Below are 11,158 nucleotides of genomic sequence, written 5' to 3'. Positions count from 1 at the left end.
GGTTCCAAATCGCTCTCCCTGACTTCCAATCGCAGTTTTCTATTTATACTTGAAATTTAGGGTTCGATGGACGAAAATACCCCCGGTCCGTACGGGATCTCGCCGCGGCCATGCTTCCTCTCGCCGCGGCGAGAATGTGCCAATTTCAGCCTCTCTCTGTTTCTCGTATCTCGCCGCGGCGAGCCTCTTCATCGCCGCGGCCAGATATAGAAAAACTCAATTTTTGAGTTTTTCTTCGGCTCAGCACGTCTTTCAATGAATTTCTGCACCCGAGACCTCTTTTACTCCAAAGAACCTGAAAACATAGAAAACAAGCGTAATTCCGTCCCAACACAGCTAAGAATGCACATAAATCGGATCCATAACATAGGCTAAAAATAGCCTAACAAACTCCCCCAAACTGACTCTTTACTCGTCCCCGAGTAAACTAAGACTAATCTAAGAAAAAAAAAAAAACTGACAATGATAGCTGAACTTTCCAACAATTAAATTGTTACCACCACCTGCACAACTTCAATCCATCAATAACCAGAATTTCAACTTGCCAACTCTAAGAACTAAGTTGAATGTGCAATTTACAAGTAAGTAATTCATACAAACATAAAGCACCGCAATTCCCATCAATATCACAACTGTTCTAACTCTCCAACTTCCCACTAACACATGATCAATAAGTTTGAATGACATACTCCTCTCCACTAATGTTGACAAATTTCTATTCGGAATCAATAGGTCTTTTTCGGTTAAAATCACATGGCTTAGGTACATGGGTAGGTAAGAAGTCATTTAGGCTATACTATACCATAAGCACAATTAACCAAGCAAGCCTAGACATTTATTTTGCTTACTTTCCATATATCCCAAAAACAGAAATAAGAGATTGCAATTTTTTTCCTTATGTGTGTGCCTCATAATTTTCTTAACTTTTTTTCATCAAGAAGACACATTTTTCTTATAGGCACAACACACAATATTATTCTTTTTTTTCCTTTTTTTTTTCAATCTCTCATTCCTACACTTTATATTTTTTTTTTTCACTTACAGCACTTATTCCCCCCCAAACTTGCGTCAAGGCTCATGGCATAATAAAATATGTTCAGGGTGAAAAGAGTTTAGAATAACGAATTCAGCTCCGTGAAGTGGTGAAAAATTTTTAAAACAGGCTAAGGCTCAACTTTGGGTATACTATGGATAAAACTTTTCTAAGTAGGCTTGAAAGGCTCAATCGTTCCAAAGAAAACTTGCCTAAATCACTTTCCAAACAAAAATCATCAAGGATTTCGCTTCAAGAGAGTATGTCAAACAAATTCTATTCCATGTTCAATCAATCATTCCACAATCCAAATAGAACACAAGTGATATGTGAGAATAGCAAATGTTTTAAATCTACATGAATCACTTCCTAGCACACATCCAATTTAATTCAAACAGTTGCAAGTCAAGCACACAGTTATGTTTCAATCCATTGCACAAGTGAATAACAACAATTCAATCCATTTTTCAATTTAGCTATCACGCAAGACTAAAAAAAAAACTAAACTAAAACAAATAAACGCGAAAAAATAAATTAAGTTTCCCCCCCCAAACTAAAATGCACATTGTCCCCAATGTGTGAAAATAAACCAGGGTGAGAGAAACTTACCTGAGCCCCTTAAAAGGGGTTTGGCGGCGGTAGCTGGTCATAAGGGTTGAAACGGGGTGGCATGGGAAAATAGTTTGGATCATCCACACCGATGTTCATCCTCGTGACAAGGGTGTTCAATTGAGCCACCTGCTGCTCATCGAAGATACTCCTCTGGGCCATGTAATTTTGCATATGAATGTTCTGCTGAATCAGATAATTCAGCTGATTGTGAGTGTACTGCATGGCAGGGTCAAGAGGCCCGACAAGACGTGGTGGTTCGATGTCCTCACGTTCCTCTTCTTCTCTTGCCGGAGGACCTCCTTGAACTGGCGGTTGACCATGAGGATGAGGAGGTTTGAAGCGCAGAACAGTCGCCAAAGTAATAGGGCGCTGGGGCGGTACCTTTGTATCATATGAGTACTGTGGTACTCCATGTTTCTCACAGAGGTCAGTGATTATTCCAGCCAACCCCAGTCCTCCACCGGAAGATCCCTCAACCATAATGTCAAAGGTCGTTCGAACAATATCCCCCACATTCAAATTATACCCTTTCATAATACCGTAAACCCATTTAAGTCTGTCCATTTGAGCATCAGAAAAATGCTTGTTGGGGAGCATCCTTGCACTAACAAAGTAAAGCCAAGCCTTGGCCACTGGGTTGAGTTCACATCGGTACAATTGGTATGGTACTCCACTAAGCTCATGGAACCTAAGGCCAGGATACCCTAGAGTCTCAGCCATATCCACATAATTCGTACTTCTCTCATAGAATTGTTGTTTCAATTGTTGTTCTTCATAAGTGAAAGTTTGGAGATCATAAAGGGCATGAATAGCGTCTGCGGTAGCAGGCACTCTAACCCCCCTAACTCTAACTTTGCCCTCTTCTCTTTCAGGCCAGTTGGCTAAAAATTCCAAAGCTAGAGTTTGATTACCACGCTCAGTGACATCGACGAACTTAGTCCACTGCCTCTGTAGGATTTGATCCCTGATAGATGCAAAAGCAGGGGGAATGTTGGCGGTTTGGCTTAGGTTGACTATGTCTATCCCTCTATCTTCAATGAATGCCCTATCTTTCAATTTCAAAAACCGCTCTTGAGCCTCTATGTTGGTAAACCTAACTCTATCTAGATTAGGGCGTCCCCTAGATGGGTTGGATGATGAAGCTCCCTCTTCATTAACCCTTGACCTCTTTGGACCCATAGCACCCAAATTTTTTTTCTAACTTTCAAGATTTTTCAAAATTTTGACAGCACTTCCCCTTAAAAATTGACTTCCCGGGATTAAAATCCTTTTCAATTTAACCCAATTCTATTCACACAATCAATTTCAACAATGTATATAGCAAAAATCCCAAATATCCACCAAATAATTCAAGACTATCCAACAAATTCACAAATTTTTCAATAAAAATTGGAATGGAAGTCTTAGAATCAATACCTCAATGACAATGTTCCTTTACTCATCCTCCATTGTTGACATCTTGAAGCTTTTGAGAAAGAAAAGGATGAATAAGGGTTTTTTTATAATTTTGGGTGAGGTTTTAGGGATTTGGGGTTGATTTTGAGTGGGAAATAGTGTTTAATGTGAGAAATAAGGGTTTAGGATGATTGTTGATGAAAGTTTATGGTTAGATTTGATGAAAAAGGAGTTTGAATGGGATTAGATGAAGAAAAAATGGTGAGGAATGGTGTTTTCAGCTGGAGAAGTTAGGGTTTGAGTGTGGGGTTTGATTTGAAATGTTGGGGAATTGGGGTTTAAAAAGGGGAAACTGACAATCTCGCCGCGGCGACCTATACCCTCGCCGCGGCGAGATTCCGTGAAATTAAGCCCTGTTCTGTAAGTTCAACCTCGCCGCGGCGGCATGTCTCCTCGCCGCGGCGAGATTTCGCGAAATTGAACTTGTTTCTGTAAGTCAAATCTGGCCGCGGCCAGACATCTCATGGCCGCGGCCACTGACTTAAATTTTTTTTTTTTTTCAATAACGAAACAGAATGAACATCAAGAAAAATAACAGTAAACTTAAAAAGAGTTCAACTAAATCAAAAGAACACTTGGGTTGCCTCCCAATTAGCGCTAACTTTATCGTCGCTCAGCTAGACGTTGATTGAGATCTTTAAAGTGGCGCCAGAATCATGGCGGACTTGGGTTGATCAAATTGACCCCCCAAGTAGAGCTTTAATCGTTGTCCATTCACTTTGAAAGTATTAGGACTTTCACCTTTTAATTCCACTGCTCCGTAGGGAAACACTTTGATCACCGTAAATGGCCCTGACCACCTTGATTTTAATTTACCAGGAAACAACTTTAGCCTTGAGTTAAAGAGTAGAACTTGTTGACCAGGTTGAAACTCTTTTCTGACTAGATTTCTGTCATGCCATCTCTTAGTTCTTTCCTTGTAAATCTTGGCGTTCTCATATGCTTCATTTCGAAATTCTTCCAACTCATCCAACTGTAGTAGTCTTTTCTGCCCAGCAGCTTTTAAGTCCATGTTCAGAGTTCTCATTGCCCAATAAGCTTTGTGTTCTAACTCCACCGGTAAATGACACGCCTTTCCAAACACCAACCGATATGGTGACATCCCAATTGGCGTCTTGAACGCTGTTCTATAAGCCCACAATGCGTCATCCAACTTTCTTGACCAATCTTTCCTTGATCTCTGCACCGTTTTCTCCAGAATCATCTTTATTTCCCGGTTAGAAATCTCAGCTTGGCCATTACTTTGCGGATGATAAGGTAGAGCTGTTCTATGACGAACACCATATCTCGAAAGGAGTGCTTCGAATTGTTTGTTGCAAAAGTGACTCCCTTCATCGCTTATGATTGCTCGGGGAGTTCCAAACCGAGTAAATATGTTCTTTTGAAGGAACCGAAGGACTGTTTTACCATCATTAGCTGGTGTGGCTGCAGCTTCCACCCATTTTGACACATAATCCACAGCTAATAGGATGTATAGATTGCTAAACGATGAAGGAAAAGGACCCATAAAATCTATCCCCCATACATCAAACAATTCTACTTCCAAGATTCCTGTCAAAGGCATTTCGTTTCTCCTTGAGATGTTTCCTGTACGCTGACAACGATCACATGCCTTCACAAAAGTACTAGCATCTTTGAAAAGCGTTGGCCAAAAGAATCCACTTTGCAACACCTTGGCAGCTGTTCTAGTTCCACTGAAGTGTCCCCCACATGGTAAAGCATGACAGTGATTAAGAATAGAGTACATCTCCTCTTCAGGCACACACCTTCTTATTATCTGATCTGCACAGTGCTTGTAGAGGATTGGCTCTTCCCAATAGTAATGTTTCACCTCAGAAAAGAACTTCTTTAGTTGTTGTCGAGATAGCTCAGGAGGAGTGATATTGGCAGCCAAGAAGTTAACATAATCAGCATACCATGGTACCATCAGACTTTCCCTCACACTAAAGAGTTGTTCATCGGGAAATTGTTCATTTATTTGTACCTCTTTTGTATTCTGACTTTCTTCCAGCTCTAGTCTTGACAAGTGATCTGCCACCAAGTTCTCAGTACCCTTCTTGTCTTTTATATCTAGATCAAATTCTTGCAAAAGAAGAACCCATCGAATCAGTCGTGGTTTGGCATCCTTCTTAGTCATCAAGTATTTGATTGCTGAATGATCTGTATACACTATCACTTTATTACCAATTAAATAGGGTCGAAATTTGTCACATGCAAACACTATGGCCAGCATCTCTTTTTCTGTAGTAGCGTAGTTTAGTTGGGCATCATTCAAGGTTTTGCTTGCATAATAAATGGTTCGAATACCTTGTCAACCCGTTGTCCCAAGATCGCTCCAATAGCATAATCACTTGCATCGCACATGATTTCAAAAGGTAATTCCCGGTTTGGTGTAGTCACAATCGGTCTTTGAGATTAACTTCTCCTTGAGAATTTGGAATGCTTCAAGACAATCTTTCCCAAATTCAAAAGGAACTCCACTAGCAAGAAGATTGGATAGCGGTTTGGCCACTTTGGAGAAATCTTTGATAAATCTTCTATAAAACCCCGCATGACCCAAAAAGCTTCGGACTCCCTTCACTGAAATTGGAGGAGGCAAGTTCTCAATTGTAGATACTTTGGCTCTGTCAACCTCAATACCTTCTTTTGAGATTTTATGTCCCAGCACTATTCCTTCTGTAACCATGAAATGGCACTTTTCCCAGTTCAGCACCAAATTAGAGTCTTCACATCTTGCTAAAACCAACTCCAAGTTACTCAGACATTGGTCAAACGATGAGCCAAACACTGAAAAATCATCCATGAACACCTCGATGCACTTTTCTATTAAATCAGAAAATATAGCCATCATACACCTCTGAAATGTTGCTGGAGCATTACATAGCCCAAATGGCATTCGTCGAAAAGCAAAAGTACCATATGGACATGTGAATGTTGTTTTCTCTTGATCCTCCGGTGCTATAGCTATTTGGTGATACCCTGAGTATCCATCAAGGAAACAATAGTACTCTTGTCCTGCCAACTTGTCTAACATCTGATCAATGAATGGGAGTGGAAAGTGATCTTTTCTTGTGGCCTTGTTGAGTTTTCGGTAGTCAATGCAAATTCTCCATCCCGTGACAGTTCTAGTTGGGATGAGTTCATTCTTCTCATTCTTCACCACCGTCATCCCTCCTTTCTTTGGAACAACTTGGACTGGGCTCACCCATTTACTGTCTGAAATAGGATACGCTACCCCTGCATCTAACCACTTCAAGACTTCTTTTCTGACAACCTCCTTCATTGGTGGATTTAATCTACGTTGTGCATCAATGGTTGGTTTCACTCCTTCCTCCATTAAGATTCTATGCATTACAGTTGAAGGGCTGATCCCTTTAATATCTGCTAAAGTCCATCCAATGGCTTTTGAATGCTTCCTTAGAACCCGTAATAGCTTATTTGTCTCTACAGAAGATAGGGAAGAAGCCACAATAACAGGAAGTGTCTTATTTTCACCCAAATATTCATACCTGAGATGCTCTGGTAGGACTTTTAACTCTAGTTGAGGAGGCTTTTCAGTAGATGGGGTAGGCTTTGTTGGTATGACTCCTAACTCTTCGTAATATTTTCTATTCAGCGGTCCATAAGAATCGAGCCACATAGCATATTCAAAAGCTTCCTTACCATCTTGTTCTACCACCTCTTCTTGTACCAAAGTCAGATTAAGAGGATCTTCAGCATGTGTCTTTGTCTCCACCAACTGGTCCACCACATCAATTGCAAAACAGTTGTCACTAGCTGTAGGATAGGTCATTGCTTTGAGTACATTAAATACAACTTCATCTCCTTGTACCCTTAGCTTTAACTCTCCTTTCTGAACATCAATTAGTGCTTTCCCTGTTGCCAAGAAAGGTCTCCCCAGGATGATAGGAACATTACTGTCTTCTTCCATATCCAGAACAATGAAATCAGCTGGGAAGATGAACTTGTCCACCTTTACTAACACATCCTCAATGACTCCTCTAGGGTGAGCTAGCGATCGATCTGCCAATTGAAGAGTTACAGTAGTTGGCTTTGCTTCACCTAGCTGCAATCTTTTGAACACTGACAAGGGCATTAAGTTAATGCGGCTCCCAAATCACATAGTGCATTTATCCCTTCAATTTTACCAATAGTACAAGGAATAGTGAAACTCCCTGGATCTCTGAGTTTTGGAGGGAGTTTCTTCTGTAGAATAGCGCTACACTCTTCAGTTAGAGCCACTGTCTCATAGTCTTCCATCTTCCTCTTCTTTGACAAAATTTCCTTCATAAACTTCACATAACTTGGCATCTGCTCTAGAGCTTCAAAGAAAAGGAATGTTAATGTGAAGTCTTTTGAAGACTTCTAGAAACTTGGTGAACTGCTTGTCTAAGCTTGACTTTCTCAGCCTCTGAGGATAGGGTATCTTTACATGATGATCAATACTAATCGGTGGAGACTGTTGTGGTGGTGCTGGGCTATCAGTAGCCTTCTCTGCTGTCGGTGTTGGTGTTGGCACTGGTTGAGCATTTATTTCTACATCTACCTCAACTGGTTGTGGTAACTCAGGCCCATTATACTTCTTACCGCTCCTCAGGGTAATTGCCTTGCAGTTTTCTTTAGGATTAACTTCAGTGGTGCTAGGCAAATTTCCTTGAGGGCGGGTTGCTACCTGAGTTGCTAGCTGGCCCATCTGAGTCTGCAGGTCTTTAATTGAAGATCTAGTTTCAGTCATGAATTGGAGCAGTAAATCTGTCTGCAAACTAGAACTTCCACCAGAGGATTGTTGCTTTGATTAAACCGTTGGTTACGATTTCTTTGTTGATAGAACCCACTATTTCTTCGGTTGTTATTCTGGTTGAACCCATAATTGTTGTTGTTGTTGTTCTGTGAAAAATTCCCAATGGCCTTAGCTTCATCCATTGGCAAATCATCCACATCTGCTTGGCACTCCGAAAAGTGATGACTTCCTCCACATAACTCACAAACAATTTGGGCTTGCTTAGCTTGCCCTGCAATGATTTTAGTCAATGCCTCAACCTGAGCTGTTAACTTTGTGATGGCATCGACTTCTAACACACCAGCTACTTTCTTGGATTGACTCCTTTCAGTTGGCCACTGCTGGTTGTTTAGAGCCATCTCCTCCAATAGATCATATGTCTCATTAGCACTCTTTCTCATAAAAGCTTCGCCAGCTGCTGCATCTATTAGAGTTCTAGTATTACCAACCAACCCGTTGTAGAAGTTGTGAACCAGCATCCACTTCTCTATACCATGATGGGGACACCTCCTGATCAGATCTTTAAACCTCTCCCAAGCCTCATGGAGAGATTCATTATCTTGTTGGCAGAAATTATTAATTTCTCCTCTTAGCTTTGCAGACTTCGCTGGAGGAAAGAACTTTGACAAGAATTTTGTTGCCAGATCATTCCATGTAGCAATAGAATTCGGTGGCAAAGAATTCAACCAACTCTTGGCTCGTTCTCTGAGAGAGAATGGAAACAACCTCAATCTAATGGCATCGTCGCTAACTCCATTAACTTTAAAAGTTTCACAAAGTTCCATGAAGTTAGAGAGATGCAAATTAGGATCTTCAGAAGGGAGACCACCAAACTGAACTGAAGACTGCACCATTTGAAGGATGGCAGGTTTGATCTCGAAGTTGTTTGCATCCACTGCCGGTGGCCTAATACATGACTGCACTCCCGTCAGAGTAGGGAGAATGTAATCTCTCAAGCTTCGGCCATTAGCTTGATCTTCCACAGCGCCTCCATTATTACCATTATTACGCCCATTGTTCCCAACATTATTGTTCACATTGGCAGCCATGATTTACGATGTTTCGGCGATGCCGAAACTCTTTCTTGCCTCTTGTTCTTTCGATTCTTCCTGCAAGTTTTCTCAATTTCAGGATCAACTGGTAATATGACTGATTGTCCTTGACGGCGCATGCACTTAGGATTCCTGAAATAAATAAAGAAAATATTGCAAGAAAAAGGTTAGAAAAATCAGCAAGAGAAAATATACCAAAGTAGAAGTTAGTATAATTTTATGTAATATTAATCTTTAAACAATTCCCCGGCAACGGCGCCAAAAACTTGTTGCTCTATTTTTTTAACACTACGCAAGTATACGCAATCAAGTAGTAAATCTCACACAGGTGAGGTCGATCCCACAGGGAATTGGATTAAGTACCACTAAATTATACTTATGATTCTATTCGGTAAATCAAAAGTAATTACAGTTTAAAAACAGTAAAATTTGAAAGAAATTCAGAAAACTTAATAACACAGTTTAAAGTTGAGCAAGATGAGACAATAGGGAGGAGAATCCTGTTGTTGTTTACCCAAATTGTTAATGATTAATTACTATCCTATTCTTGGAGTGAATGACAGATTATGAAATAACCTAGCTCCTTTCAGATCTTCTAGATTCTAAATCACATGTTATCTAATTAATTCCTTAATTAAACTAACATGAAATCAGCATTAAGCAATAATCTACTCGTCACATAAGTCATGTAAATACTTTCGTTTCACATAGAACATCGATTATCTTAATTTTAGCATTCTCAATTCTCACTTTTCAGATTTTGAATTGAGATCATAGAGCATGCACAAGGTGATCAATCTTAAACATGAAATTAAACACAAATTAAGATAATTTCACACACACAAGAATTGAGGAATGGTAATTAAACATTAACTAGGAAAACATTAAACAACAATCATCATCCTCCCTAAATGGGAAATTTAGTTCAGAAACAAATCCATAACCATTCCTATAGCAATATTCAACATAAATAAATTAAAGAGGAATAAAGAAAAGAACTGTTTGAGGGTGAATTCTGGATCTTCACTTGAATCTCTACGCTCTTCCTGCCGCTCTCAGCTGTGTTTTAGGGTTCCAAATCGCTCTCCCTGACTTCCAACCGCAGTTTTCTATTTATACTTGAAATTTAGGGTTCGATGGACGAAAATACCCCCGGTCCGTACGGGATCTCGCCGCGGCCATGCTTCCTCTCGCCGCGGCGAGAATGTGCCAATTTCAGCCTCTCTCTGTTTCTCGTATCTCGCCGCGGCGAGCCTCTTCATCGCGCGGCCGGATATAGAAAAACTCAATTTTTGAGTTTTTCTTCGGCCAAAGACGTCTTTCAATGAATTTCTGCACCCGAGACCTCTTTTACTCCAAAGAACCTGAAAACATAGAAAACAAGCGTAATTCCGTCCCAACACAGCTAAGAATGCACATAAATCGGATCCATAACATAGGCTAAAAATAGCCTAACAGGGGCCGGGGGAGAAGGGGTGAAAGCCGGAGGAGCCACCGGAGTATGGACCCCGGCAAGCTGTTCCAGGATGGCATCCATGGAGGTACCTGTTCCAATAAAATAAGCAAGTGTTAGAGGTTCGTGAGAAACTGCTTACAAAAAAGGTGCAGCAAATAAACTACTCCTACCCGGACTCCCTAATTTTGGCCCTAGCAAAGTCCCAAACTTTAATGCTGGCAACATCATCTCCAAGATAACTGTCTGAGGGCCGAAACCAGCTGGACGCTATGTAAGCCGACGGACCTAAGGGAATAGGTTCCGGAGGGCCGGGACCCATCCGGGACCGACCTAGGTAATCTCCTAAGTTTGTAAAATAAAATTCCTTCAAATGATCCCCCCACCGGGTCGACGGCATCTTAAACCTACGGAGACGCTCGTCGAACCCTATGGGCCTACAACTGGTATATTCATCAACGGAAGGGACATACTGAATTATCAAAGGAGACTTACCACCAGCACCAGAAGTGCTAGCACCGGGAGCACCCGAGTTTGGTTCGGGGACTGAAGGCTGAGGCCGGGAAGTCTGGTTCTCAGAAGAACCTTCAAGACGAAGGGGTCCCCCGGCGGAAGGACCTCCAATCTCTTCTTGAAGTATCTTGTCAAAAAATTTAGCTTCGGACTTCCCGCCAATGGCTTGGCTCCTCCGCACCACCGGGCTCCCCACGCGAAGCCCTCTCCCGCAGCGGCACAGGCACTAGAATACGCCTTCTCCCGGGCCTTCCGGTAGA

At 41.3% G+C, this 11,158-nt stretch overlaps 1 non-coding gene across 1 annotated transcript; it reads left to right on the top strand.

Annotated features, from left to right (window-relative positions):
* Positions 1-8,369: 8,369 nt before the first annotated feature.
* Positions 8,370-8,476, top strand: LOC115701629 (small nucleolar RNA R71). The gene has a single exon (XR_004008622.2). It is a non-coding gene; the product is annotated as a small nucleolar RNA R71 (small nucleolar RNA).
* The last annotated feature ends 2,682 nt before the right edge of the window (positions 8,477-11,158 follow it).

Source organism: Cannabis sativa, chromosome 9, assembly GCF_029168945.1.
Source record: "Cannabis sativa cultivar Pink pepper isolate KNU-18-1 chromosome 9, ASM2916894v1, whole genome shotgun sequence".
Classification (NCBI taxonomy): Eukaryota; Viridiplantae; Streptophyta; class Magnoliopsida; order Rosales; family Cannabaceae; genus Cannabis; species Cannabis sativa.
Note: the sequence above shows the minus strand (reverse complement) of the source record. Positions and strands in the feature narration are given on the sequence as shown.